This window comes from Triticum dicoccoides, chromosome 1B, assembly GCF_002162155.2.
Source record: "Triticum dicoccoides isolate Atlit2015 ecotype Zavitan chromosome 1B, WEW_v2.0, whole genome shotgun sequence".
NCBI lineage: Eukaryota > Viridiplantae > Streptophyta > Magnoliopsida > Poales > Poaceae > Triticum > Triticum dicoccoides.
The window spans coordinates 222,242,322-222,248,962 of record NC_041381.1 but is presented as its reverse complement, the minus strand read 5'-3'; positions in this window follow the sequence as shown (position 1 = coordinate 222,248,962).

Below are 6,641 nucleotides of genomic sequence, written 5' to 3'. Positions count from 1 at the left end.
CTTCCGGGGCATCCCAATCTTACTTTCTTGGATGTTCCTTGAATATTACCTTGGGGTGCCTTGTGCATCCCCAAGCTTAGGGTATTGCCACTCCTTGTTCTCCTCATATCGATATCTCACCCAAAACTTGAAAATTCAATCACACAAAACTTAACGGAACTTCATGAGATAGGTTAGTATGACAAATCATTCACTTTGGTACTATCAAGATAAGATTCATAATTGTTCTAAAACAATTCCTACTGTACCCTACAATTTCTAAAATTTACATTGACCAATATAAACCATAGAAACTATAAAACAAGCAAACTATGCATTGAAAACATAATCTGTCAAAAACAAAACAGTCTGTAATGATCCGAACAACAACCATAATTTTGTTACTCCAAAAAATTTGAAAAATTGGGACAAGTAGGAAATTTGTATATAAATAATATGTAAAAATTCAGAATTTTATCACGCTCTAGTGAATTTAAACAATTGTGTTACTGGAAGCAAAAGTTTCTGTTTTTGCACAGAATCAAGTCAACTATCATCCTCACTACCCCAAAGGATTTACTTGGCACTTTATTGAAACAAAAACTATAAAACATGATTACTACAGTATCTTAATCATGTTAACACACAAAAACAGTAGGGGTAAATATTGGGTTGTCTCCCAACAAGCGCTTTTCTTTAATGCCTTTTTAGCTAGGCATGATGATTTCAATGATGGTCACATAAAAGTAAAGAATTGAAACATAGCGGGAGCATCATGAAGCATATGAATAGCACATTTTAGTCTAACCCACTTCCTATGCCTATGGATTTTGGGAGTAAACAATTCATGAGAGCAAGAATCAACTAGCATAGGAAGGTAAAACAAGCAAAGCTTCATGGTTTCAACACATAGAGAGGAAACTTGATATTATTGAGATATGTAAAAGCATATGTTCCTCTCTCATAATAATTTTTAGTAGCATCATGAATGAATTCAAAAATATAGCTATCACATAAAGCATTATTTTCATGATGCACATGCATAGAAATTTCACTACTCTCCACAATTTTCTTCTCATTCATAATAATGGGAGTATCATATGAAACTTGAATACTATAAATTGTTTCCACATTACAAGAGTAATGTTCAAAAAAAGGGTAAGCATAATTATGAGAAGTTTTATAAGAATGGTCATCACTACTTTTTATAACATAAGTATCATCACAATAATCAACATAAGTAGCAAATTTGTTCTTATCATAGTCAACTGAAACCTCTTCCAAGATAGTGGAATCACTACAAAATAAAGTCACGACCTCTCCAAATCCACTTTTATCATTATAATAAGATTCAACACCCTCCAAAATAGTGGGATAATTATTATCTAAAGTTTACACTCTTCCAAACCCACTTTCATAAATATTGCACTCATCATAAATAGGAGGCATGCAACCATCATAATAAAGTTGACCATTCCAAGTAGGAGGAGCAAAAAGATCATCTTCATTAAGCATATCATCCCCAAGCTTGGGACAAACATTAATTTCAACAAATAAATTCTTAAATATTTCATTCTCATCAAACATAGCATCCCCAAGCTTGTGGCTTTGCATATCATAAGCATAATCACTCTCATCATTAATAGTATGAATAGCACCAATAGTATAACAATTATTTTCATCACAATTTTCTAAGTTGGTGCTAAAAATATTTTCAAGATTATAGGAAGTATCATTATTTTCCCAACCATAATCATCACAATGAGTAATAGGCATAACAAAATCATCCTCAATAGTTTCTTCGTACATTGTGCCATAAGACAAAGAATCAGTATCATCATCAAGTATATCATCTTCCACAATTATTTTTTATTCATTCTCATGATGCATAACAATAATAGGAGCAACATTATTTGGGAGGGATACCTTTTTACCTTTGCTTCTCCGTCTTTTCTTTTTCTTCTCCACATCATGTGTGGGTTTAATCAATTTTTTGGAGCTCCTTATTGATGAGATTGGTTGGATAGGAAGTTCATCTCGTAACCTTTTCATCACGAGAGACAATAGGAGGGAAAGTGGAGAGCTTTACCCTCTCATTAGTATTTCTTTTATATTCTAATGGTTTCCCATCTTTCTATAGTTGGCAATATAAGCATTCTCATTGCAATTTACCACACAAAACATATAGATTTCTTTAAGAGTAGTTTTAGCATGGTCAATGAATATGAACACTTCAAACCAACTATTTTTATGTGGCAATATTTGGCCACAATTCGATCATGAAAAAGTATGCATTGAAAATTAAGATGACCAACTCTATTGCAAAGTTCACAAGTAATGGGATGAAGAGAGCATAATTTTGTAGAAAATTTACATATCACCTTAAGCCACCGATTGGTTTAATCATGTTTGTGCTTCTTACAAAATCTATCATCGCTATAAGGCATGTCTTCACAAACACTATGCACTCCGCAAAAATTAACATGCTTATAAGAAACATCTTTATCATGGCTAGTGCACTCACCATTGGTATCATGAATATTCATAGCAAGCACACTAACAAAATTGCAATCATGCTTATCATTCAAAGATTTAGTGCCAAACATTTTGTTGACTTCTTATTCTAACACTTGAGCACAGTTTTCCTTTCCATAATTTTCACTAAAGACATTAAAAAGATGAAGCATATGAGGCAACCTCAATTCCAATTTTTTTGTAGTTTTCTTTCATAGACTAACCAAGTGACAAAACAAGAAACTAAAAGATTCAATTGCAAGACCTAAAGATATACCTTCAAGCACTTACCTCCCCGGCAACGACGCCAGAAAAGAGCTTGATATGTCTACTACGCAACCTCCTTCTTGTAGACTCGTGTTGGGCCTCCAAGCGTAGAGTTTTGTAGGACGGTAGCAATTTTCCCTAAAGTTTATGACCTAAGGTTTATCAATCTGTGGAGGCATAGGATGAAGATGGTCTCTCTCAAACAACCCTACAACCAAATAACAAAGAGTCTCTCTTGTCCCGAACACACCCAATACAATGGTAAATTGAATAGGTGCACTAGTTCGGCAAAGAGATGGTGATACAAGTGTAATATGGATGGTAGATATAGGTTTTTTAATCTAAATATATAAAAGGCAAGGTAGCAAGTAGTAAAAGTGAGCAAAAACATTATTTCAATGCTTGAAAACAAGGCCTAGGGTTCATACTTTCAACAGTGCAAATTCTCTCAACAATGATAACATAATTAAATCATATGGCAATCCCTCAACATGCGACAAAGAATCACTCCAAAGTTCCTATCGCGGAGAACATATGTCGGTGTTCAAAAGTAGGGGCTCTCTTTGTACCCCTTTACTTGTGCACGGACAGTCAGAGCCGCGCATGTGGCCATGCTTAGCGGGGCAGAGGAAGGAAGAAAAACACAAGACTACCAGAGCAGCACCAAGATAGAGGCGCAAAAGGGCCAAGCAACAAGATGGGATTCCCCCGGCAAGAACCTTGCCGGGGCGGCCTACGTAGCCCCGACAAGGGCCTTGCCGGGGCAGCTCACCCAACACCAGCGTCGCCGCCACCCTTGAGCCTGAGAGTACCGACACCATCGACAACGTTGGAACCAAGGCTCGGGAAGCGCCTGCATGGTGGCATGCAGATCTTTGTGAAGACAAAGGGCCTACGAGGCCCAAATGAGAACCAAAAGACAAAACAACAGCGAGGCTCCTTGCCGAAGATACCCATGGGGCCCCCGGCAAGACTCTTGCCGAGGACTATCACAAGGCCCCGACAAGAGCCTTGCTGGGATATCCGCAAGACCGTGGCAAGGCCTTGCTGCCCCGTCACCGCCCCAGCTCTACGGCTGACCCACCAAATAAGCAAGTACCCACGTGGCGGTACGTGGCTCCTAAACCAACTAGTCAAGCACCTGCGTGGTGGCATGGAGATCTTCGTGAAGACCCTACCACCACACCAGCTCAGCAGCCTACCAGCCTACATGGCACTGCATGCCTCATCGGCTGGACGCGTGTCGGAGCAAGGCGAAGCAGCGACGGATGGGACGGACTTCATTACCGTCCCCGATAAAGCAAGGGGAAACCTAAGTAACGCATTTAATGTGTTTTGTCCTGTGGTGTCATGCGATAAGCTTGTACACTATACATACTTTCCACCTCCTGTGTGCCACTATGACAACCTCTTTTTTCCTATAAAAGGAGGCCCGAGGCATACTGAGGAAGGATTCGGACTTTTGGGACTACGCACGCACCATAGCTAGTTCAAGAGCTCAAGAACACTCAAATATACACCAAAGCAGGACTAGGGTATTACGCGTCTTCGCGGCCCGAACCTGGGTAAATCACCTTGTGCTAACTACTAGACCCGCTCTTTACACAGTTCCGCATCCGCCAACCGCAGAAGGGGTCCTCATGATCCCATAGGTGTCGTTTTCCACCGACAACATAAGATGAAATTGCTTGTAGGGTACGAAACCACCTCAAAGTTACTCTTTCTGATCAATCTTTCGAGCTATTCCTATAAGTGTCATAAACATCCCTAGAGTTCGAACTAAAATAACACCATATGATACACATCAATCAACCCTAATATCACCTAGGTACTCCAATTTCACCACAAGTATCCGTGGGTCAATTATACGATATGCATCAACCAACTTCAGATTCATAATATTCAATCCAACACAAAGAACCTCAAAGAGTGCCCCAATATTTCTAACGGAGAAACAAGGATGAAAATGTGCATCAACCCCTATGCATAGATTACCCCAATGTCACCTAGGGAATCCGCGAGTTGAGTGCCGAAACATACATCAAGTGAATCAATAAGAACACCCCATTGTCACCACGGGTATCCCACGCAAGACATACATCAAGTGTTCTCAAATCCATAATAGTATTCAATCCGATAATAGTGAAACCGCAAGGGTAAAACTCAATTCATCACAAGAAGATAGAGAGGGAGAAACACCATATATGATCCAACTATAGTAACAAAGCTCGTGGTACATCAAGATCGTGCCAAATCAAGAACACGGGAGAGAGATCAAACACATAGCTACTAGTACATACCCTCAGACCCGAGGGTGAACTACTCCCTCCTCATCATGGTGGCCGCCAGGATGATGAAGATGGCCTTCGGTGATGGTTCCCCCTCCGGCAGGTTGCCGGAATGGGCTCCCAATTGGCTTTTCGTGGCTACAGAGGCTTGCGGTGGCAGAACTTCCGATCTAGGGTTCTTTTCGGATGTTTCTTTATATATAAGAGTGTTTGACGTTGGAAACAAGTCAGGGGGACACCCGAGAGGGACACAAGCCCTAGGGGCATGCCATGGGGGTGTACGCGCCCCTGGCTTGTGGCCTCCTCGGTCACCTCCTGGCACAGCTCCGATGCTCCGTGGGTCTCTTCTGGTCTATAAATGTTCATGCTCAACGCAGGCAATAAATAACAGTTATTCAGGTTTATCACTAATCTCGATGGTAATCGAAGAGCGAGCTTGCTGACGGCGATCACATCAACCTTCGAATTTCCCACATGCATTGTCACTTTGTCCTTCGCCAGCCTTTGTCTATTCCGTATTTCCTGTTTGAGTTGCAAATGTGAGCAACCGAACCAGTATCAAATACCCACGCACTACAACGAGAGCTGGTAAGGTACACATCAATAACATGTATATCATATATACCTTTGTTCACGTTGGCCCCCTTCTTGTCAGCCAGATACTTTGGGCAATTCCGCTTCCAGTGGCCAGTGCCCTTGCAATAGAAGCACTCAGTTTCCGGCATGGGTCTAGCCTTGGGTTTCTTCACGGGAGGAGCATCTGCTTTGCCATTCTTCTTGAAGTTTCCCTTCTTTCCCTTGCCCTTCTTGAAACTAGTGATTTTATTGACCATCAACACTTGATGCTCCTTTTGGATGTCTGACTCGGCGACTTTCAGCATCGTGAACAGCTCGAAGACTGACTTGTTCATCCCTTGCATGTTATAGTTCAACACAAAGCTCTTGTATCTAGGTGGTAGCAACTGAAGAACTCTGTCAGTGACCGCCTCAGGCGGGAGCTCAAATCCCAACTCAGCCAGATGGTTGTAATACCCAGACATTCTGAGTACATGCTCAATGATAGAGCAGTTCTCCTCCATTTTGCAGGCATAGAACTTATCGGAGGTCTCATACCTCTCGATCCGGGCATTTTTCTCAAAAATAAACTTCAACTCCTTGAACATCTCATATGCTCCATGATGTTCAAAACGCCTTTGAATTATTGGTTCTAAGCCATACAACATGATGCACTAAACTATTGAGTAGTAATCAACACAGGACTGCCCAGGCATTCACAACATCCATAGTCGATGGAGGGGGTGGCGCACCAAGCGGTGCATCAAGGACATAAGACTTCTGGGCAGCCATGAGGATAATCCTCAGATTACAGGCCCAGTCCAGAAAGTTGCTTCCATCATCTTTCAGCTTAGCTTTCTCTAGGAACACATTGAAATTCAGGGGAGCTACTGCGCAAGCCATTGATCTACAACATAATTTGCAAAGGTAACTTAGACCACTATTCAAGATAATAAGTTTAATTAATCATATTACCTAAGAACTCCCACTCAAATCAACATCCCTCCGGTTGTCTAAGTGTAACATGATCCAAATTCA